This window comes from Canis lupus, chromosome 31 (assembly GCF_048164855.1).
Source record: "Canis lupus baileyi chromosome 31, mCanLup2.hap1, whole genome shotgun sequence".
Classification (NCBI taxonomy): Eukaryota; Metazoa; Chordata; class Mammalia; order Carnivora; family Canidae; genus Canis; species Canis lupus.
This window is the reverse complement of record NC_132868.1, coordinates 29,577,626-29,602,135: the sequence shown is the minus strand read 5'-3', so window position 1 is coordinate 29,602,135 and position 24,510 is coordinate 29,577,626. Positions and strand designations below refer to the sequence as shown.

General features: G+C 35.1%; 1 long non-coding RNA gene across 1 annotated transcript in view; it reads right to left on the bottom strand.

Annotated features, from left to right (window-relative positions):
- LOC140622440 (uncharacterized) overlaps positions 1 to 24,510 on the bottom strand; it is a 513,789-nt gene that overhangs the window by 324,692 nt on the left and 164,587 nt on the right. Inside the window, exon 3 of the long non-coding RNA XR_012022200.1 lies at positions 17,090 to 17,162. This is a non-coding gene — a long non-coding RNA (uncharacterized lncRNA). The remainder of the gene's footprint in view (positions 1 to 17,089; positions 17,163 to 24,510) is intronic.

The following is a 24,510-nucleotide window of genomic DNA, read 5'->3' as shown; positions in this document are numbered from 1 at the left end:
ATAGACATTGGTATCCCTGTTTCCCACGAAGACTTTCATTTATGATGGCAGCTTACATTGGAGAATGCTAGCCAACAGTTGAGGACACATATTTGATCAAATGTATTAGCAAAAACAAATATTGAAGAAGAAATGCAAGGCATTTTAAATTGGGAAGAGAAATTAACTACCAACTTGAAAAACTGAAATAGTCGAATTTCATCTATCATCATAGTTTTATTATGTTTAATGAACTATATCTATAAAATAAAAATTGATGATTCTTTCCAAGATAAAGCACATTTAACAGCCTACCCTTAATACTTTTTAAAAGTATAACAAATTACAGATCCTTGGGATTGGGGCCTGGAGAGGGCAGATATATGTATTTTTATACTTTTATTGTGACATATAACCCATCTTAAGAGAAAAGTGAAAGATTATACATACATTTGATATATTCCAGTATTAATTTGATTAGTTTCTTTTTCTACATCTATTCAAATGAGTCAGTAGAACATAAATATTGTTTTCTTTAACTGTTTGTGCTAGTTTAATCATTGTTGTTAATCTTTCTACCATGTTTCTTTTCCTGTTGCTACTGCACAATAGGATGAAATGTAGAACATATCTAACAACTCCAAGTACTTTTTGCAGTAACCCCTTAGGTGATGTCCTTATTTTGGTTAGAAGAACAACTATTTAGAGACTCTCTGAGTTCCAGGATCAAAATGGAGGGCAAAGCTCTAAGTTAGAAGCATCTTCCTTATGACTCAAATAATCTTTCCTACTTTCCTAGTTTCTTACTAGAAGTCCTACTGATATCTGAAAATTGAAGAGACTACTGACATTTAAAGTGTCAAGCTTTATTGACAGATAAAGATATGAATGACATGACAGATATGAATCAGAAAGCTTGTTTCATAACAGATCAGTCTTCCAACTCACTGAAGTCTACATTTACTAATTATGTTACCTTTAATATTATTGATCAATTTTTTTCAGTATTTCATTTGTAACCAAGTCAACTTAAACATTGCTATAGCCAAGATTGTTTATAATATAAGAGCAGCTAGTTGATACAAAATTGGTCTTTTTAAGGTCTTTATAGCCTCCCCAAAATTACTTGAATTCTTTCTTATATGGGAGCATACATGCTTATTGTTTTATTACTATTTCATTTCACATTCAGATGATAGCTTTGATCTTGTAAGAATGCTAGGATTGCTGTTTGCTGAGATTCAACTTACACTTTATCCTTTGAACAATATTATTTCCTTCAAAAATTTTTTTAGTTTCCTATTCCTCATGTTAATTATCAACAGAGGACAATTTTCAAGACAAAAGGCTTTATAGGTTTTTCATTTTAAGAGAAACATTTGTGTTTTAAAAAAAATAAATCAGAGTGCTGGCCATATTAACTGCAAAAAGACTGTTAACATTTCTGAAACTTATATCAACCTGGAGGCTATTCAGCATATGGAGATGGTCCATTCTTCCATTTATATTAAGGTATTTGATAGCAAATATAAAGTTTAATGTCTTGAGAGCATTTTTTACTTAGAGTAAAAAAGACTAATAATAATAAAATCATATACCCAATGTTGGTAGAATTAAATAAAACACCTTTTTTTAATTTTTTTAAGATTTTATTTATCAGAGAGCACACGTGCAAGAGAGAGAGAGCACATGTGCGAGAGAGAATGAGCGAGAGAGAGAGCAGGAGCAGGGGCAGAAGCAGAGGGAGAAGCAGCAGCAGACTCTCCAATGAGCAGGGAGCCTACTGCAGGGCTCCATTCCCGGACCCTGGGATCATGACCTGAGCTGCTTAACCGATGGAGCCACCCAGGTGCCCCATTAAACACTAATTTAAAAAAAATAGTCATAGAATTAGACTGGCTTTATAAAAATATCTCCAACTTTAATATGATAATATGACAATGGTTTGCTTTTTAATTTGGCTTTGTGCTGTCCTTTACTGTTCTCAAGAACTTGAATACAGGTTTGTCTTTGATAGTTATCAAGAAAATGTCTCAAAGATTACTGTTTAAGATGTTTTTCAAAATGTCCCTACTTAAAACAAAAGGACAACAAAAAGAGTAGAAATGACAGCTTGATGTTCTATGTATCACTTCTTCATATCTTCAATGACAGAATGAATCAGTTTATTTACTAGTGCAGAGCATTCCTTTCCATACTTCAAGGTCAAGTGCATTTTTGTAAACGAAAAATATGTTTCTCATGCTGCATCACTTTGAATTAGTAGCAATAAAATCTTCAGAAAAGAATGTTTTCTCTTACTTGTGGAGAAAATGATCAACTAACAAGAAAATGTCAATGGAGACAAAATGCTAAAGCTAAATAGGGTAAAAGAAAAGTTGCTAAAGCATCTCTAATTTGTTGTCAACATACATCTGCATGGTTGAGATCTGTGATATGGAGGCATCTCACACTTCCCATAATGACATTTATATACTTTAGTAACCAACACATATAAAGTAAAATGAATTTTTTTAAAGAGATATTCATTGCATTGTGGGCAGGTATAAATAAGAGACATTAGGAGTTTATGAAATACATTCTTTAAATAGAGTCCTTAATTATCCTTTTCTACCTCCTTGGTGGCCCTCAGACCTAAATTCCTAGAGCTTTACATAACCATACTATTACAGGTACTTTGAGAGTCCTTCTCTGGAGTATGTATTTATCCCTGGGTCCAGACATTTATCTTTCTAGCCACATATATTTTATATAGTTCATTCCATCTGTTTCATCATTTTATGTACTCTTTCTTTTTTTTTAATTTTCATGGCACACTTTGAGAAACCCTGCTATAACCTTCGTGAGATGGCCCCCTCTTGCTTGAATCCTGTTTTCACCCCTCTGTAAATTCATGCTGGATGTATGCCTTCCACAGGGACTTTCCTCTTCTCAGGCCTTCTTTTCTCTGACTTTGCCCCAACTCCTGCCTCTACCTCATAGACTTCATTTATTTCTGAATCATCAAACAGAATGAGATTAAACTTAGTGGATCTATTCAGAGGTAGGCCAGTTCAAGGTAGATTTCTTAATTTGTCTGCAATCTCTGTCGCTCAGTTTTGGGAAACTGTTTACTTTTCTCCATTCCAGGGGCCACAGAATTAATGAGTCTTCAATGGTGGTACTAGATTATAATTTTTGATATATTTTTTTGATATATTTTATACTATATTATTTTCATTTTGATGCATTTGCTCATCTTTTTAATAATGGAAATCATATTTTATTATTTAGGAATTATGAATCATTTCAGAAAAAGTGATAACAGTTTGGGCAGATTAAGAACTCCAAATTTCAATTTTCCAAGTTAAAACTACTAAGTTATCATTTAGAAAAAAGAAATAATATACAAAGATTTCAAGTTATATAAGTAATTTTAAAGAAGAAAAAAGCAAAAAAAAAAAAAAGAACTTGAAAATATTAAGTATTATAATATTGTCACAGATATAATAAACACTATTCTTTTTTTCTGAGTAGTCTTTCATTTGCACTATTCAAATTAGTCTTTTAAATTCCTGGTCAAAGAGAGTGCATTTACTGATCTTGAAAAAGTTTATTCAATTATCATATAATTTACTAATTATACACTCTTTACCAGAAACTAATTAATTTTAATAGCACTCTACCAGGGATCCCTGGGTGGCGCAGCGGTTTGGCACCTGCCTTTGGCCCAGGGTGCGATCCTGGAGACCCAGGATTGAATCCCACATCGGGCTCCCGGTGCATGGAGCCTGCTTCTCCCTCTGCCTGTGTCTCTGCCTCTCTCTCTCTCTCTCTCTCTGTGACTATCATAAATAAATAAAAATTAAAAAAATAAAATAATTAAAAAAATAGCACTCTACCATACAGGAACTAGCCATTTTGTCTCTTTACATAAAAGAAGTTCAATATTCAGAAAATTCAGTAGCTAAAGATATCAAGACTTCTTAAAGGCATTATGTATAACTAGAAACAGAGAAAATTTCATAAAATACACTGAAGTAAATTTCTCAAATTTTAAAGAATTTTCAGATACACAATGGCTGATGAGGGCAACAGTAAGCTCAACTTTTGCAAATACATTTCAATTCTGAATGTAAATCACTTGCTACACATTTTTCAAGTGGATGAAGTTTTGTAGTGGGAAATTTATCTTTATTACAACATAGGGCAGTGATTTCAAACCCACCTATGAGGAGTTCCAACAGCAAAGCAGATGGTGTCATTAAAACCTGCTTGTATGGGAGTTGTACTCTGTGTTGCAATCAGTGCAGACATGTATTTGTATTCCAAACAACATTTTTTTTCAACGGTACTTTGAAATTTATTTGGCAGATGACTACTGCCAATAATAAAAGAGGGAAGCAGATCGATAACACTGCTCCTAAGAGGAGGTATGCTTACAGGAAAAAGAGCACAGTTTGAAGGAGACCCCTGAGTTCAAATCCCCAAATGGCCATCAATGGGTTATGTGATAGGCAATTATTTAATCTTCCCTTTTCTTAGATTTTCCATATTCTTAGAATATGAGCCATAAAAATGAACTCACTAAGTATGTGAGAGGATTATATGAAGTGCCATATGAAGTGCTTGGCTAATTGATTTCTAATACCTATTAGTTTTCTTCCTTTCAAGATCCATTTCTAAAGATATTAACTTAGATCATAAAGAAAAGATAAATATGAAAGTTACAAAGACATCAAAATATCACTTCTGGATACATTTTATGTGGAATGAGAAATATTGCAGAAACTTCATGTGCGGCACAAAACAATTCCTCTTCAATTTGGAAAGACAAAGGAAGAATCTGAAGAGATGTAGACTCCAGTCAACTGAAGTGAAGCAGGATATATGGTAACACTACTGTAACAATTCTACCCCCAATCATCCATTTTTAAAAGTGTACACTGTGATAAGGCGATTTTAGACAACATCATAAAGAAAAGAAACATATATTGGAATGTGCACATTTTTTAAGTTTCTTAAAAATTCATTTAAATGCCCAAATAATAATGGACCTATCAGCTGCTCTCATGCTGATACCTTCTCTTCCTTTTTATTTATTTTATTTTTTTTCTAAGATTTTATTTGTTCGTGAAGGACACACACACACAGAGAGAGAGAGAGAGAGAGAGAGGCAGAGACACAGCAGAGGGAGAAGCAGGCTCCATGCAGGGAGCCCAACGTGGGACTCCATCCCTGGTCTCCAGGATCAGGCCCTGGACTGAAGGTGGCGCTAAACCGCTGAGCCACCCGGGCTGCCCTTCTCTTCCTTTTTAAAGTATTTATTTATTTTTCCAGCTTTATTGAAGTATGATTGACAGCAAAGAAAAATTATATATGCTTAGGCTGTACACCTTAAAAGAAATCATACTGATATCTTTATCTATGGCTACACAATTCACAGTTGAAGATTCTCATGCTGGTTATAAGAAAATCTAACTTTCCTCATCTGTTCTCTTGATATACTGTAAGTTATATTCTTTATTAAAAAAATGTATTTGGGGCCCACCTGATACTTCCTATTGAAGACTGTGTTCCAAGGAAGGAAACAATAATGCCCCAAACTCCACTTGTAGAGGCCAAGCAGTAGAGCATCATAGTCATGAATTTAGACCCTATGGTTCCTATACCTGGATTGAAGTCCTGGATCTGCTACTTCTGAGCTGCCTAATTTATAGAAGTTACTCTGCCTCATGTTTTACTTTCTCAATTTTCTCATCTGTAAGATGAGGATCATTACAGTGTCTACCATCAGGAGAGCTATGAGGATTAAATAAATGTGTTTAAAAACATTGACTAGTTTTTTGGAATGAAACCAAGTATTTCGTTAATGTTAGCTATGGTTATTAATATTATTATTTACTATGAGTGAATGTATGAAAAAAGACTCAAAATGAATGAGTAGCTCATTTAAGATACAACATACAAACATTGGAGCTTGAATATTGTATTGATTTTTTTTTTTTTCTGCAGTATAAAAAATCACCACAAATTAGTGGCTTGAAACAACACATAAGTATTGCTTCATATATCTGTACTTCATATAGATAACAGAAATATGGGGGGAGGGGTCCTGATTTCCAGATACAGGTTATCTAGGTTCCTGCTAAGGGCTGCAAAAGGCTACAACTGACATGTCAAAAAAAAAAAACAAAAAACAAAAAACAAAAAACTCAGTCCCATACTGTAGCTAAGCATTCTTTTATAAGCCTCTGTAGTTGTGGACAGAATTCAGTGTCTCGTGCTGTAGAACTGAGGCTCCAGTACGCTTGCTTGCTGGTAGTCTCTCAGCAAGGAGGTGCCACCCACTGTTATTTCTCACGATTCCACTTTAGTATTGGTCATCTCTGACACTAAGTGCCTGAGTGTCAATCCTGGCACAGTCATTTCTAGCTGGGCAAGTTACTTAACATCTTCACATCTCAAATTTCCTATAAAATGGGGATGATAATAGTACTTTCTACCCAAAGCTGTTGTGAGGATTAAATTAATTATTATATGTAAAGCACATAAAACCCAGGGTAATTATAAGTGTTGACTATTATTATCATCCTAGTTAATTTTGATAATCATTTACTTATAGTCAATAATTAGAAAAGCCCAGTTCAAAAAAAAGAGAGAGAGAACATTGGGAAAATGGTAAATAGCTAAAACTTTCTCCAGAGAACATCTTTTCTTTTTTCTTTTTTAAATGCATTGGATAAAATAGTTTGTTGTTCTCAAGGAATTATAATTTAAGCAGCATGTGTGGTATATTACTCGTAGCTGGCTACCTAATATCCATTGTCACCCATATATCTTTATTTTGCTGGGAGCATCAATGTATCAAGCTCCAGGAGTTGTATTAAGATTGTTTTAAGACATTCATTGTCCTATTTTTTGCTTCTTCAGCACTCCTTGCTGCTGGGGTTCCCATGGGATTCAGTTCTAGGCAATGAGATGAAGGCAGAAGCCTGCCAAGAGATTTCTAGGAAAGGTTTTACTTTCCTGCTAAGTAACAACAGCAGCTCTGGCACTGACTTTTCCCCTTATGCCTGGAGATGTAGCAGCCACCTTGACAAGAAATAAAATGCTGACTCATATGATAATGGAACAGAGGGGCAGCAGCATGACTCCTTAAGCTATTGCAGGAATGCCAGTAACCAACCAAACTCTCTCTAGTTTTCTTACTCTAATAAATAAATAAACACCAATTGTAAGAGACACTTGAAGTGTCTTTTCAGTCTAGCCCAGTGATGTTAGATTTTCACTGATTTTTGTCTTTTTTGACTGCAGGCTTGTTTTTTTGTTTTTGTTTTTGGTTTTGTTTTGTTTTGTTTTGTTTTGCCTTTTTTTTAAATTTCAAGTCATTCACTCAAGCTTTCTTTCATATATTATAAATATTGTATTAGTTTGTATCTACTTAAAGGCAGTGGGAACCACTACTGAAAGGGTTTTTTTATATGAATGATTAAGACAATAGATGGGTGAAAATAAGAGTTTGTCTTGCATTAAATTATTGTCTTCTATGTATACAATGGAATATTATTCAGCCATTAGAAACGACAACTACCCACCATTTGCTTTGATGTGGATGGAACTGGAGGGTATTATGCTGAGTGAAATAAGTCAATCAGAGAAGGACAAACATTATATGGTCTATTTCATTTGGGGAATATAAAAAATTAGTGAAAGGGAATAAAGGGGAAAGGAGGGATCCCTGGGTGGCGCAGAGGTTTGGCGCCTGCCTTTGGCCCAGGGCCCAATCCTGGAGACCCGGGATCGAATCCCACGTCGGGCTCCCGGTGCATGGAGCCTGCTTCTCCCTCTGCCTATGTCTCTGCCTCTCTCTCTCTCTGTGACTATCATAAATAAATTAAAAAAAAAAAAAGAATAGTTTAAAAAAAAAAGGGGAAAGGAGAAAAATATGAGTGGGAAATATCAGAAAGGGAGACAGAATATGAGAGACTCCTAACTCCGGGAAACAAACTAGGTGGTAGAAAGGGAGGTGGGCGGGGGGTGGCGGTGACTGGGTGATGGGCACTGAGGGGGGGCACTTGATGGGATGAGCCTGGGTGTTATTCTATATGTTGGCAAATTGAACACCAAAAAAAATAAATTTATAAAAAAATTAAAAATAAATAAATAAATAAATTACTGTCTTCTTTGACTTGACTAAATCTACTATTTGCTTTAACTTGGAACAGATACAGCCTTGAAATAAACTTCAGAATCCCTTTATCAAATTCTCTGTGATGATGGAAATCTTGCATCTATTTTTTTCAAAGATTTTATTTATTTATTTATTTGAGAGAATGAGAGAGAGCATGAGTGGGAGGAGGAGTAGAGGGAGAGGAAGGAGCAGACACTCCACTGAGCAGGGAGTCCACTCTTGGCTTGATCCCAGGACTCCAGGATCATGGTCAGATGGAGTTGAAGACAGATACTTAAGGGAGTGAGCCACCCAGGTGTCCTGCAATTTTGCATTTATAAGAATAAAACCACCCACCTCCCCCTAAAAAAAAAAAAAAAGAAGAAAAAAAAAGAAAAAAAAGAGATGTTGAAAAGAGAGAAGTCAATATTAAAAAAAAAAAACAAAAAAAACACCTACTCAGTGCTCTGGAATCTTATATTTTCTCTTTACCTATCATAAACTATAAGACCTTACAACCCACTTCCTGACCTCACCTCTACTCCCACCAGTGTCTATCATTCAAATTGACCCCTTCTGCCTTCTTTTAAGTACTACTGCCTGTTTCAAATTATTTTGTTATTTCTCTTTCCTTTTTTTGTTTTGTTTTGTTTTGGTTTGGTTTACTGATTTGTCTCCCCTCCTCACAACTGAAATATCAGCTCTATTACAGCACAGACTTTTCCTTATGAAAACTCAATCTAAAAACCTAGATATATTCCCTAAATATTGGAGACAGTAAATAAGTGATGAGCGAATTAAGAATATTAGAAAGATGAATGAATGATAGACAAATGTAGCCCTTACTGAGAGCTGAGTATCTTATGCTTAATGAGCATCAAATGAATGTTAAAAAAAAAAAATAGGAAAACATTCGTATACTCATGCTGTTGAAATACTGCAAATTCATTTGCAGTCCAATGCAGGTTTTCTCCAGGATCAGAATCATTTCTACAGTATCATTAGTTTCCATTATAAATATGCAGCTAATTTATTAGTAGAATCACAACAGCATTTTACTATTTCTTTTTTTTTTACTTTTTTTTTTGCATTTTACTATTTCTAAACCTCAATTTTATAGGAACTAGGAGTCAATGCTAACTCCTCATAAAACAAAGGCTTAGGTTGAATTAGTAAAAATACTACGCTATGAAAATCATAGATTGTCTGTAGCTTTTTCCAATTCTGAACCATCTTCAGAGTTGTACCTTCAGTTACCAGCTGCAACTGTAGATGAAACAACATTCTAAAACCAGGGAAAAGAAACCTCATATGATAGGTTTTAAGTCTCCTGGTTTCTTTCTCTTATCATTTTTGTACGTCTTAATGAATCTTCCTTTGATTTTTTAAAACTCACACAAATGCATTGTTTAAATGCACACATAACTTCTTACACATATGGATGCAAATTTAACACTTTTCTGTTGTCTTTGTGCTTACAACTTCTTAATTTACTTGGCAGCATATCCTAGAGCCCTAACTCATTGAGCAGTTCCACTATACGGCTTCACCCCTTTTTGATGATCATTCAGGATGTGTTCAGATATTGCTATATCACAAAGCTATAATGAACATGTGTGTGCATACATCTGTGAAAATTGCACAGATGGATAAAACTCCAAGAAGATAACATAGGAGAAAACCTAGATGACTCTGGATATAGCGATGCCTTTTTAGATAAAGCTTCAAAGACATCATCCATGAAAGAAATATTGATCAGCTAGACTTCATTAAAATTAAAAACTTCTGCTCTGCAAAAGACAATACTGAGATAGTTAGGAGAAAAGCCACACACTGGGAGAAAATGTTTGCAAAAGACACATCTGACAAAAGACTGTCATTAAAAACATATAGAGAACTGTTAAAACTCAACAGTAAGAAATCAAGCAACTCAATTAAAAAAAAATAGGCCAAGGACCTTAACAGACCAAAGAATACACAGATGGCAAATAAGCATGTGAACAGATGCTCCACATCGTGTCTCATCAGGGAAAGGCAAGTTAAAGCAGCAAAGTACCACTAGACACCTATGAGAATGGCCAAAATTCAAAATACTACAATACAAAATACCAACAAAGATGTGGAGCAATAGGAACTCTCATTCATTGCTAGTGGGAATGCAGTGTGGTACAGCCACATTGAAAGACAGCTTGGCAGCTTCTTATGAAACTACACATACTCTTACCATATGATCTAGCAATTGTGCTCCTTAGTCTTTACTCACAGGAATTGAAAATACACGTCCACCCAAAAATGTGCACATGGATGTTTACACCAACTTTATTCAGAATCATCAACATTTGGAAGCAACCAAGATGTCTCTCAGTAGGTGAATGGATAAATAAACTATAGTACATCCAAACAATGGAATATTTTCAGTGCTAAAAAAAAATGAGCTATCGAGCAATGAAAAGACATGGAACAAATTTAAATGCATATTGCTAAGTGAAAGAAGCCAATCTGAAAAGGCTGAATACTCTATGATTCTAATTCTGTGACATTCTGGAAAAGGCAAAACTATGGAAACACTGGAAAGATAGTGATTGGCAAGAGTTCGGGAAAAGAGGCATGGATAAGTAGCAGAAGCACAGAGGATTTTTAGGGCAGTGAAAATACTCTGTAGGATATCGTGATGAATACATGTTATGATACATTTATCCAAATCCTTAAAATATACGCTACCAATAGTAAACCTTACCTAAATTATGGACTCAGGATGATCATGATGTATCGGTATAGGCTTGTCCTCGGTAACAGATACATCATTTCTGATAAGTGATGCTGACAATGGGGGAGGCCAGGCTAGTGTATCAAAAATCTCTCACCTCCTCTCAATTTTGTTGGGAACGTAAAACTTCTCTAAAAAAATAGTCTTAAAAAAAAAAAAAAAAAAGAACCAGAAGAGGAAGGCAAAAGAGAAAGCCAGAGAAACTGGAGCATGGGAAGCATTCAAGACCTTTGAAGATGAAGGAGTCTATGTACGAGGATTCTCCAAGGGCCAAAGGAAGCCGTGATCAAAGCCCACAAGGAAACAGGGACTTCAGTCCTACAGCTGCAAGCAACTTAATAAGCTGAATGTTTTTAGAGGTAGATTCTTCCTTAGAGCCACCAGATCAAAGCCTAGGCCAGCCAGCACCTTGATTTAGGTTTCATGAGCCCTGAACAGAAAGTTCAGCCATACCATTCCAAACTTCTGACTTATAAAACTATTAGATTAAAAAAAAAAAAAAACAAAAAAAAAAAACAGGTGTTGATTTCAGTCACCAAATTTGTGTTCATTTGTTATTCAGTAGTACAAAATCAACACACAGCTCCTGGCAATTTCAAAATAAATAATGTATACATATACAATATACACGTAAATGTGAGCCTTCTAACATACTTGTCTAGCAGTTCCTTGACCTTCTCTCTTTCAATGACCTTGATCTCCAGTTCACCTTAGCCACTCATAATCCATGGTCATGCACTATAATTACCACACTGATTTTTTTTTTATGAATTTAAATTAATGATCCCACTCTGTGACCTCCTAGTTTATGAATTTATTTTCTCTAATATCTTGACTGTAACAATCATTTGATTATACCCAGCTAACAATCTATTGATATCAACCCGTCCTTTCTTTGTAATTCTTCTTCCTTGTATACTACTTTCTTTTTGGAATCTTCTATTCCTTGATGAAGCATTCTAATCACTCCTTGAAAAACATCTTCGACTCAATTTCTTTTTTTTTTTTGTTTGTTTGTTTCTTTGTACTCACTTAAATGAGAACCATGGGTTAAAGACAGCTCTCCCCCAGTACGTGGCCGCACCTGAGTATCTGAGCATGGTTAGAGAAAAACGCCACAGTGATGCTGCTTCTAGATTATGATCACTTGCCCCTAGTGGTCCCTCAATGCTATGAGCAAACCTACTGCACTGTCTATTCTAGTTCTCTCACTCTCAAATTCTTAGACTAAGGGACATCTTTTTTGTTTTTTCTTTTTAAATCCTAAACAGTTTAAGACTATTGTGTCCTACTCAACTATTTTTAGGATTGCATTTAAATTTTTTCCATCACATTTAAATTGTTGGGATCTTATTAATAGGAAAGGAAAATATTAAATAACTTGTTAGATAAATGAGGAGTGCTTTTACATGGGAAAAATCCTTTATATATGATATGATAATATTAAAAATTGAATAAAGCACAAAGACAGTGAAAGAGAGCACATAAAATTTTGCCTGTGGATTTTATCAAATGTATCCCATTTTCCCCAAGTTTGAGTCTTACAAAACACTGCTGTTATAGATAAACATTCAGTGCTACTAATTCATCTTGTTTTATTTTTCTGAATTTCAGAGGATACCACCATGGGCCAAAATATTCCCATTTCTAATAATAATAAACTCCATACCGTTTCTTGTCGATCAATGACCCATTTTCTAATCTCACTCCGCTTCATCATCTAGGTAAGTAGCAATTCCATCCATCTAGTTTTTCAAGTCAAAATCCTTAGAGCCATCCTTGCCTTACTTTTCTTACTCCACATTAAATTCATCAGCATGTCCAACTGACTCTACCTTCAAAATATATCCAGAATTAGACTATGTGTCTGTCTCTGCTGCTATAATTCTTATTCAAGGCATTATCTCTTGCCTGGACTTTCACAGGTTTTCAACATGGTCGAAACCTCCATCCCTCTGTCCCTGTCCACCTTCATTCATTCTCCACACAGCGGCCAGAGTGAAACCATTAAAATGTCAGTCAAACTCTTTCACTCCTTTGTTCAAGGACCTCCAAAGACTTCCCATCTCAGTGAGAGTATAAGCCAACATTTTCTTTTTATGACTTTTTAGGCCCATATGACCTACAACCCACCCAGCCACCCCAACTCCCATTCTCACCACATCTCATCATGTTCCCTTTCTCATTCAAGTTCAAGGTCATATTTGCTGCTTCTCAAATAGGCCAAGCACAGTCTTGCCTTGGGGCTTAGGCCTTTACATTTGTTTTTTTTTGTTGTTGTTGTTGTTTTTCCCTGCTTGTATTGCCCTTCCTCCCAGACACCCATAAGGCTTCAAATTTCATCTACTTCCCACCTTATCCAAATGACACTGTATGACAGAACTGTATTAAATATGGTAACTGTGTAGTCAAAACACATTCCTGAATTTTTCCTTTACTCACACACGATACTTCACTGTTGACAATTCTGGTCAACAAACATGTGAGGTTTTCACACACCAAGCAATCCTCCATGCCATCAGCTATATGCCCCCAAATTTAACTCAATTCTGACAGATTCTGAGCAGATTTCCTCTTTTCCACTTCAGATGTCAACTGCAGGTCACAGATGGTCAACTTCCAGCCACTTCCCTCTCCAATTCATTCTCTGTGTTGCTGCCTATATTATGTATCTACAAATTTGAATCTGATTTTTCCTCAAATACACGTACCTTCCTCTTGTCTAGAGAACAGCCCTGGAAACCAGCCTATCTTTTTAGCTGGACAGATCATCTTACTTCTGACCAACTCTAAGTTGGGGTTTCCAGGACCCCTCTCCTTGGTTTTAATAATGTGTAGAATGGTACATGAACTCAGGAAAATACTTACTTATATTTACCAGTCTATTATAAAAGTATATGATAAAGGACACAGATGGACATCCAGATAGAAGAGATGGGGTATGCAGATCTTCTATACCTTCACCAGGTACCCCATCCTCCTGGTGTTTCAGCAACCCTGAAGCTCTCCAAATTCTATACTTTTGGGATTTTTATGGAGGTGTCATCACATAGGCATCATGGATCATTAACTCCATTTCCAGCCTCTTTCCTCTTCCTGGAAGATGGGATGGAGGTTCCAAGCTCTTAATCATGGCTTGTTTTTTCTGATGACCAGCCCCATTCAGGGGCTATTTAGGAGTCGCCTCATTAGAGCAAAAGATGGTCCTATCACCCAGGAAATTCCAAGGGATTCAGGAGTCCTGTACCAGGAGCTGGGGTCAAAGACCAAATATTATAACAAAAGATGATCTTAATATTCTTTTCACTTAGGAAACTACAAGGAAAAAAAAAAAAAAAAGGAAACTACAAGGGTTTTAGGAGCTCTATGCCAGGAATTAGGAACAGAGACCAGCATATATTTTTTCTACTTTTTACAATAACACATTTCAACATTTGGAGAAAGTAGATCCATCATCCTTCTCCTTTTATATTATTATACATGTTTATTTTTTCATATGAACATTTTTTTGCATATGAGCTTTAGAATTCTATTGTTACCTTCACACTGGGTCTCAAGATTAATTGATAAATTAAAAATATGCTGTTATCCCAAGAAAGAATAAAGCTCTTATTTTGATGAGTTCAAGTTATTTTACTGTCCTTCAGTAAAGCGTCATCATTACATTCATATACATTTGGTTAATGCCTTATTCAGCTTACATCTAGGTGTTTTACTTTTGTGGTTGTTGTTGGAAACACGCTTATTTCTCCTATTGTATACTTTGGATAATAATAACTCATAGGTAGGAAAACATTTTTGTTTACTTTAGTTCAAAAGCCACAACTTCATGGATCTTTTTTTTAAATTTCAATTGCAAATTTTAGAGTTTCAAGGTATCGAATTGTTTAATCTGCTATTAATAGTATTTTCTGTTTCATATAAAGTTTAAAGCCTCTCATTTTTTTTTCCTTCTTACTTCATTGGCTAGTACTTCAGGAACAAAGTTAACTAATCAAAGTAGTAGAAATCTTCCTAGGTGATTATTGATGATAGTGGGAATGAATGCCTCTTGTGTTGCACAACTAACTTGACTGTAGCTTTTGTTGAGTGCACAGTTTTATTATGGTAAGAATTATATATAGATATAAATATAGATATATATATCTTCATATATATATATATATATATATATTTACCTATATAATTTCTATTTGGTTAAGAGACCTGTTATTACTATTGGATAAGGATGTAAAACTATATGAAGTGAGTCTTCAACATTTAGGGCAGGAAGACACATTTTTTTTCTATTTAACTTATTAGCTTGTTGAATTACCAAAAGTTTATTTTTTAAAAGATTTTATTTATTTATTTGAGAGAGAAAGCATAAGAGAGAGAGATATCACAAGCAGGAGAGAGGGCTGGAGGGAGAAGCTGATTCCCCACTAAGCAAGGAGCCCGACGCGGGGCTCAGTCCCAGGACCCCGGGATCATGACCTGAACCGAAGGCAGATGCTTATCCCATTGAGCCAGCCAGGTGCCCTCCAAAAGCTCTTAATATAAGTCAATCCCTTTATGGAATAAGTTTAACTGAAGTAGACTACATATCGCTTGGTTATATTTTAGATTCAATAATAGGTCTCAATTTAATAGAGACCTATTTTGGACGCAATGATATTAATTTCATTCTGCTTTTGTTTATAATAGATTTTTACTAAATATTTAATTAAATAATTTCTTTTTTATATGCTCTTGCATCTTTTCCCCCTAAGAGCAGAGTATTACATCTGCTCCTTGTATATCTAATGGCTAACTATATAATTTTTAATAAATTTTATAATGCTTTTTTAGGGTGAACAAATAATGCTGAGTTGGTTTCCAGTTATGAACTAGTTCCCACATGAATATTTATTGAAAGCCCCTGATGAAGATGCCTCTTAATAAGGTAGAAACATGACATACTCCCCTGTTTCAGGCAGCCTCCTCCTCAGCTCACATTAGCATTTACTCAATAGACTCCAGAACAGAGGGCCTATGTTAAGAGAAATGGAGGCTGTGCATCAGCTCGGTAACATGAACCCTTCTGACCAAGTTAGACTCTCTGCAACTATTGCTGGTGAGCCTATTTTGCCAGTGCCGTAACATACTATGGACTACTATATCTTAGGCACCAGCTAGCTACTTTGGTAGCATATGGATTGCATTTGATCCCTTTCAACACAAAAGGATTAATTCCTTCCCCTCACTGGAATATAGACTTACTTAGGATTTGAATTTGCTACTCTTACTCATTATGTGTCTGTATACAACATCATCTCTCCATTTACTAAATGCTGTGGTATCCCACATGGCATTACTTTTTTCATCGATAGTATCTTTAGACAAAAATAGAAAAGTTTACACACTGATGAAAATTTCTTACAATGCCAACTACTGACAATATGCGATACATACTCTGAACCCATGACCTATATATGGTACTATTTCCCCCATAAATTGAACACCTGAATTTATAAATTGAGAGTTCATCACATCTCATTACTTAAACCAAATGATTCTTTCATCAAAAATAAATTTCTTCCCAATGATTCCAGACCCTGCAAACTTGGTTGTGGTAAACAACAGAACACCCCCTCTAAAAAGGTATAAAACCATGCACATATTACATGCAATTGATTATTATTTTCTTTCTTCTTTTCTTATCAACTTGTAGTATGTAGGGGGAATGTTAATTAATTAACTTTACAGATTAACACATAGATTGAAAAATATTAATAATGGAACAAACTTGAGCCAGAAAATAAATGGACATCAACCAGAGATTCTAAACTTGGAGATGTCCACAGAAAATCCTGATAATTTGAGTAGCTCCCATTAGGAATGGTTTCAGCACATTTTGCACACAGCACATATAAAGAAAAGTCCCATTATGTTAGATGGGAGATTTTCCCTTTTTTGAAGTAAAAGAACAGGGCAAACATATATGTGCATGTTCTTAAACTTATTTACGTATACACACAGGACAAAGAGTTTAAAAGAAACAGAAACATGCTATGTGTTTACTTAGCATACAAACAACCTTCCTAATTTGTGAAATTCCACCACTGTGTATGGTTGATGGCAGTCAGGAAGTCAAGAAGGCAGATGACTTCTCTACTCTGGAGTGGAGAATATGGAAACATGAACTAGGATGTGCCACTTATGAGTCTTACCTTGAGGAAGCAATGCACAGCCAGATGTTAATCGTGGTGGCAACAAAAACGTCAAGAGTTCAGCAGTGTGTTCCTGTAATAGAAACAAGTGAAAATGAGTGTCCTATAATGGAGGCAGCAACAGTAGCATCCTGACCAGTTGTTTCTTATCTGCAAAGCCCATTCTGGCTCAAGCTCATTATCTACACAGAGGCTCCCTCATTCCTACTGATTCTTTTAGATACCATATATCTTTCCAATCATTTCTGTTACTTGTGACCAAGAAGGTTGACTGGTAAAATAGGTAAGAAGTGCTGTATATGTTACATTTATTACAGCACCCAAATAAGACAGAAGAGTTGGAGGGAAAGAGATGGAAGGATGGAGGGAGAGACAGAAATAAAAAGAGAAAGTGAGGTGGAGGAGAAAGAGGAAAAACATATTCTTTCCCTTCTAAATATAAAGAAATAATCTTGCAGTGCTAAACATCTATCCCAGCATTTAAAATAGTATAGAGATTCCTCAAAAAGTTAAAAATAGAACTACCCTATGATGCAGCAATTGCCCTACTAGATATTTACCTAAAAGATACAAAAATACAGATTTGAAGGAAAACATGTACCCCGATGTTTATAGCAGCATTATCAACAATAGCCATATTATGGAAAGAGCTGAAATGCCCACCTACTGATGAAGAAAGAAGATGTGGTATATATAGATATATACAATGGAATATTACTCAGCCATCAAAAGAATGAAATCTTGCTATTTCCAATGACATGGATGGACTCGAATTTATTATGCTAAGTGAAACAAGTTACAGAAAGACAAACACCATATGATTTTGCTCATATGTGGAATTTAAGAAACAAAACAGATGAATATAGGAGAAGAGAGAGGAAGCAACCAGAAGAGAGTCTTAACTACAGAGAACCAACTGAGGGTTCTGGAGGGGAAGTAAGCAGGAGAATGGGTTAAATAGGTAATGGGGATTAAGGAGGGCACTTAATGTGATGAATCACTAAATTCTACTCCTGAAACCAATGTTACACAATATGTTAGTTAGATAGTGAAATAAAAACTTGTAACAAACAAGTAAAAAGAAGTAGTGGCATTTCATCAGCAGTTTTTAGGAGCAAGGAAGAATACAGTAGAGGTAAAGTAAAAGTAAACAACATTAATGTATTCCTTAGAAATCATAGAATAATTGAGAAATAAAGAATGAGCTATCAAATAAATCTGAATGCTGAGTGAAGTAAGTCAATCGGAGTAGGACAATCATCACATGGTTTCACTCATAGGGAATATAAAAAATAGTGAAAGGGATTATAAGGGAAAGGAAGGAAAATGAGTGAGAAAAATTAGAGAGAGTGACAAAACATGAGAGACTCCTAACTCTGGGAAATGAACAAAGGGTAGTGGAAGGGGAGGCAGCCAGTGGGGAGGGGGGTATAGGTTAACTGGGTGATGGGCACTGAGGAGGGCACTTGATGGGATGAGCACTGGGTGTTATACTATATGTTGGCAAATCGAATTTCAATAAAAAAATAGAAATTTAAAATTTAAAAATCCGGATGGGTCAAACTCTTCTAGTAAAATGCAATCATTTATTTATGGAGTAAAAAAATAGAGAGTATTAAGGATTATAAAAACACCAGGAAGCAAAAATTTCAAAGTAAAGAGATAGTTGAAATACATATACCACTTTTACAGATGGCATTCTTGGATATATAGCCAATAAAACTAGAAGTAAAATACTTAGAAATTCATGTTTTTCCTAAATAATACCTAGATCAAAATAAAAATAGAACTGAAATCTCCAACCATACACAATGTAATTAAAAGCAGAATAGTTCACCCTAAAGCTTATGTTATATAACTAAGGAAACTATATAGGAATGAATGCTATAATTAAAGTGTAAAAAGGTGAAAGGAGAGTAGGTGGGTGGGAGGGAATGAGGAAGGAAAAACAATCTTCATTTAATGCAAAGAAATTAGGATAAAAAAATACACTCTAAGAAAGAAGAAGACTGAACTGTAGTTTTTAAATGAACAGAAAAAAAAGGAAAAAAATACCAAAAAAGGGAAAATATTACTAAAATAAAGTGTTGGGTCTTTCAAAGAAGAGTAAAATGGATCTAAATACTTCTATAAAGACTGACTGGGGACAAAGGAAAGAATGCAGATTGTACATGAAAAACAAGAAAATATAAAAACATGAGCAAATTCAAAGTACAACTCAGAAAAAAAAAAACTTTGAAAGACTAAGGGAAATGATTTATTTTCTAATAAAATATACTGAAAATCATGTTTTTAAGGTGAAAGAAAAAACCATTCAACAGATGCCTGGCCATACATACATGCTATTGGAGAAGAAATTCTAATGAGGCTAATCTTGTGTAATTGTATGGATGTGGAGAAAGGCAGGCTGGCCAGAGCCCTGCCTCACCAGCCATGATGTCAATACCAAAGACCATGCAGGCATCACTCATGGTCCCCAGAGCTCAGGAGAACACCATGTGTGGCCACTGCTGGGGATGACGAACAGTCCCTGGGCAATTCTGAGTAGTAAAGCATCCTTTGCAGTATGCATGCCCAATCTCTCCCAGGTGATAAGAACAGCAAGTGAGATGGAGAGAGGAGAGCTACAACATGCAGAGTGGACACTGATGCTGTGGAGACATGATACAAGCCTGAGGTGGGGCAACAGGACAACAGATAGGGATGGAGACTCAGGGACAGACAGGAGAAATATTTTAAAGATAGAACTAACAATAGCAGGTGACAGATTGGATGGTGTAGTTAAGTGACATAAAGGCTTCTAGAATTGGTTCCAGTTCTAGGTCATGCACAGCTGGGAGGCATGCTAGATAAGGAGAACAGAAAAAAGAAAGAAGAAAAGAAGAAGAAGAAAGAAGAAGAAAGAAGGAAGAAGAAGAAGAAGAAGAAGAAGAAGAAGAAGAAGAAGAAGAAGAAGAAGAAGAAGAAGAAAGAAGAAGAAGAAGAAGAAAAAGAAGAAGAAGAAGAAGAAAAGGAGGAGGAGGAGGAGATTTATAGCAGGCGGTGGGAAGGGTGTGAGAAATGAACAAAGGGGCAAAACCCACTTATCTCATGTTCACCCCTGAAAATTAGGTGTATCTTTCTGAGCCATTATATAATATAATATAGTGAGTGTTTGCTATGGTGAACCAGCTCCGAGCACAGATATGCAAACACAAAGTGAAGAGTTGGGAATTACCAATGCAAACTATTCTAGAGCAAAAGAGTTTAAAAAGTGCAGTTTGTACTGTGAAAAGTAGCAGCTTATAGTCTTCAAAATTAAGTTTATCTAAAAGCTACAGAAAACTAAAAATGAACACTGGTTTAAAAAATACAGAAATCCATTTACTCCTTACATAACCAGAGCAGTCTTGTCTGAGTTTAGCAATCCCATGTTTGTCCAGGACCACAGCATTTTTTAGCTTGTCCCATCATCCCCAACAGCTTCTACTTTGTTGTCCACACTAGTCCATTGCCAGTCTATATGTCTATTTCCTGACTCAAAGAGATAGGAACAGAAAGGCATGTGTCTTTCCTTTAGGCATACTTTTCAAAAGTTATCCACACCATTTCTCTTGAATCTCTTATATTCCATGGACACTTGGTCTTCTTTAACTAAAAGGAAGCCTGAGTAACCTAGTTTCTATTTTCAGTAGCCACATGCCCACACCAAATTAAAAGGTGGTATTTTTACATAAGAAATAGAGATGGGATTTTGGTGTAGAACCACACAATCAATAATAAAAAAAATATTTACATTCTGGGGTGCCTGAGTGGTGCAGTTGGTTAGTTAAGCTTCCGACCCTTGGTTTTGGCTCAGATTTGATCTCAGGGTGGTGACATCAAACCCTGCATGAAGCTCCCTGGTCAGTGGGGAGTCAGCTTGAGAATCTCTCTTTCTCCTCCACTTTCCCTTCTCTCCTTCTCTCTCTCTCTCTCTCAACTAAAAATAAATAAATATTTTTAAAACATGTTTTACAATCTAATATATGGATAAATAACATTATGCCTTGCTAGTGTGATAGAAACTCTTCAGGAATGCTATCTTTGCATAGAAATATTTAGATCTAGATTTCTTGAGTTGACTAATTCACTTTATTCCTGTAATACCAATTATTGGTTTTCCACCTTCATGACTTCCTGTTTTATAAAGACACTGGCATAGAAGTGATGCTTTTAGATTTTCTTGGCATCTTTTTAGTTCCTATCTATGAATAATAGATGTATCAAAGCCTTTTATTGCTTGTTGTGCTGTACTGCAAATTTGAGGAAAGGATTTAAATGACAATCACACAGGTTCTAAGAGCATAGGCAGAAAATCTGTAACCAAAGACATGGCAAATGAAATAAAGGAGGACTTTGAAGGCCAACGGCACAAAGCCAAGAAACGGAAAAGCATAAATCAAGCTTCTGGAAGAGGAGAAAATATAAAAGAGTTTTCTCTTAAGGAAGAAAAACATAAGAAATAATATATTGGAGAAGTTAGAAAACATAAGAACGATCCTCAAAACCCAAATTATGTCATTAAAGTAGGGTTTTAACTGCACCAAATCCTCTCTAATCAAAATAGTTTTAGTAATTTTATATAATATATGAACATAAGCCTAGAAATACCTCTGGAGATAATGGAGCTAGGTCTAAAAATGTCCCGGCTAATCATTCTGCCAATCTCTTAGGTTAATTGATTTGTTTTATTGCCCAGACAACTTAGTCAAAATAGTCCCATCAGACTGATCATATATGAATTTTGGAATACTTCAGTCGATACCCACCAAGCCACTGGGGGTGAAATAAAGAGATAAAATACTAAGATTAGTTCTTTTAGGCTTAATTCTCCCACAACTTTCTTGATTCTACATATCTCTTTATTCCAAGCACGTGAAATTTAAAAAGAACATTGCTCGATGAAGCCTGGCTTCCTGTGGAACTAAATAAAGGAATGATTCATTATCATTAACATTTATTTTGGAGATAGTGATATCAGTTTAATTAGATTTTCACATGTAAAAATGAGTGATACATAATGCAAGTAGTATTTACTTCAAGAAAAACGTAATATATCCAAATGTATTTTTCAACATCTAAAAGTTGCAATTCAGGAAGAAGTCTCTTGCATAGACACAATAATTATAATTCCTCCTTTTGAAAAGAAAATTATAAATAAGACTAGAAACAACATTTAATTAAAATCAGAGATTTTCTCCAATAAAATTTCCAAGAAGAAGAAAACATATAATTTGGACACACATTTTAAAAAACAGCTGCAGAAACAGGCTTCAACAATGAAGTTTCTTGACTGGAGAGTATCTATATAAAAAGACCAAAATGAAACAAGAAGGTGACCAGGGGGAAAAATGAGTTGGGGTCAGCAGATCTTGCCCTCTACCTAGTAGAGCACACGGTACCTAAATTCAGCATCTTCACATTTACCGCACACAACTCTATCATTCTTTGATACTGATGAGAATTGCTTTGACCTTTGAGAAGTCTTGTATTTTGTACATTGACGCTGTGAGACATGTTTACAGAACTGCAGATGTCAATATTTCCCACATTATGAGCTAAGCAAGCTTCTAAAGAAATATTTGATACATACTCTGATATTTCCTAGCCACACACACAAAAATAAAGAGTCAGAATTACATGTACATGCTAAAAGATGATAAAGGGTAGAGAAACTTTATGCCAGAGAAATGTACATAACAAAATTCAAACATGATCACATTTTTAAAGTTGAGATTAAGGTGGAGATATAAAGTTTGTGTCAAAATATGCCATAAGAAATAAAGAAATTAATAGCTATAATCCTATTTTAGGTGCTATTTTTTTTTTAAAGGTCAATTTTTCAATAGGCATATTCTTCATTGAAGGGCCTCAGGCCCTAAAACTATCTTCATTTTGGAGGTCTCTAAAAATATCTTTATTTTGTTCTGGTGTAAGTCTTAAGATTTGATTAAATTAATAAACCTATTTTTTTTTTCTGAACAAAACATATTTGCAAGTGATAAATAAGAAACTTATATTTGTGGGGGCAATGAAGAATCACTGTTCAACAGTTTAAACAAATAATCCATAAAGAGCATGTATTCACATTTTGATTAATTACTGGCAAAGATAATTTACTAATATTTTCTCATGTCACATAATTACTGCCCAGCTTGGATGATGTTCGTACTATAATGCAGATTACTCATGAACCCTGACATTCATGGATTTAACATTTGTAATTTCAGCAATTCCCAAGGGAATCAGTGATCCATAGCTTATAGCAATTTAAAATTTTGCTGACATACCCATTTATATGTGCTAATTGTGAGCGGAAATGGCACTGGAACTAGAAAAGTCCTGGGTAAAAGTCATAAGTGAGGATCAATTGAATCATTTCAGAATCACTCAATCATGTCCTTTTGCTTAACCTTATTTAAAGTTCACATCTTAATAGACCCACAAGGCAATGATTTTTGTAATAACTAATTAATATGTAACCATATCATCTACACTGAAGTTTGGTTTATCCTTTTTTGACTTATGACTAAAGTAAACAGTTCCACATGTATGATCAGCAATAGTATATTTTACATTAGTATCAATGCAATGTTATTAATTACATTAATCAGTGTAATATTAATACAATGCAATGTTAATATTTCAATACCAAGCCCTGCCTAATTCAACAAATTCCATAGATGGAATATCCTAAATCATGTGTCCCTTAAAAGTTAATGCTAAAAAAATAAATTCACATTTACATGCATAATTTTATATAGGCTACATCTGTGAACTAAGTAGTAGAAGCTATCTCTTGTGTGAATTCCACGGTAAAAGAGTGCATTCAACTAGAAAAATAGTTACTGAAGCCAGGTATGAGATTTTACATATCCAGGAGACTAAGAGACCTTTGAATTCAATAAAATGCAGTGATGTTGGAATCAAACTGCCAGGGTCTGAGTCCTGGCTCCTCCATTTTCAGAACTTGGGCAAGTTATATCTTAGCATAGTATTGTTTTTTTCCCCCTTCAGTTACTATATAATCTCATCTAATCAACTGACAAGAACTGATTTACTTTCTTATTATGAGGCAAATAAGAAAATTATATTTTAGAGACAGTTCTAGCCAGAATAAGAGAAAACAGAAACAGAGATAGGTAGGAGAGAAAGGGAGGCTGAAACAGAGACAATGACAGATGACAGATCATTAGACGGGTAGATCAAGGGGTACCCAGGTGGCTCAGTGGTTGAGTGTCTGCCTTTGGCTCAGGTCATGATCCCGGGGTCCTGAGATCAATTCCTGTATTCCTTTCTTGCAGGAAGCCTGCTTTTCCCTCTGCCTATCTCTCTGCCTCTCTCTGTGTGTCTCTCATGAATAAATAAATAAAATATTTTTAAAAGTCAGTAGGTAGGTA